Source organism: Panthera onca, chromosome X (assembly GCF_046562875.1).
Source record: "Panthera onca isolate mPanOnc1 chromosome X, mPanOnc1 haplotype 2, whole genome shotgun sequence".
Taxonomy (NCBI): domain Eukaryota; kingdom Metazoa; phylum Chordata; class Mammalia; order Carnivora; family Felidae; genus Panthera; species Panthera onca.
In genome coordinates, this window is record NC_138357.1 from 39,428,053 (window position 1) to 39,428,910 (window position 858).

Consider the following 858-nt stretch of genomic DNA (forward strand, 5'->3'; position numbering starts at 1 on the left):
TTATGTGTCCTGGATGCTCTAGCAGGGCCTTTGGGCTCTTTTGGAGAAGCGTCTTTGTGAAGGGGCAGGAGGTACTTTTCTGATGCCCACTCCTCTTCTTCCCCAGTGGGGTTCACATGCCCCTGGTTCAGCGCAGGCCTGGTGTGTTCACAGGAGAAGAACACAGGCCGGAAGCCAGGCAAATCACATAGTCAACTGCTAGGACGTGCTCAAGGAGTTCCTCTACTTTGAACATCCCTCTTTCTCACCCCAACCCCAGTACAGTTTCAGAATGAGGAGGGCTTTTGAGGAGGCCTGGTGTATAGTCTGACTTTGGGGTAAATGTTCTGCTCTGCAGGAACACTGATTAGAGGTCAAGGTCAAGGATCCTCATCAGTTACCACTGGAATGGGTATAATGGAGTTTTTTTTAAATTTTTTTTTAAATTTACATTTATTTATTTTTGATAGAGAGAGACAGAGCACAAGCAGGGGAAGGGCAGAGATAGAAGGAGACACAGAATCCAAAGCACCGAGCTGTCAGCACAGAGCCTGACGTGGGGCTTGAACCCACAAACCGCGAGATCATGACCTGAGCCTAAGTCAGACGCTTAACCGACTGAGCCACCCAGGCACCCCTGGAGTTTTTTTTTAAGTTCATTTATTTATTTTGAGAGACACAGAGACAGTGTGACTAGGGAAGAGGCAGAGAGAGAGGGAGACAGAGAATCCCAACCAGGCTCTGCACTGCCAGCGCAGAGCCCAATGCAGGGCTTGAACCCATGAATCATGAGATCATGACCTGAGCTGAAACCAAGAGTCAGGCACTTAACCGACTGAGCCACCCAGGTGTCCCAACAATGGAGTTTTGGGCACGATG

General features: G+C 49.3%; 1 non-coding gene across 1 annotated transcript; it reads right to left on the reverse strand.

Moving 5' to 3' along the window:
* Positions 1-527: 527 nt before the first annotated feature.
* On the reverse strand, positions 528-612 carry TRNAL-UAG (transfer RNA leucine (anticodon UAG)). Its single transcript has one exon. It is a non-coding gene; the product is annotated as a tRNA-Leu (tRNA).
* Positions 613-858: the final 246 nt, after the last annotated feature.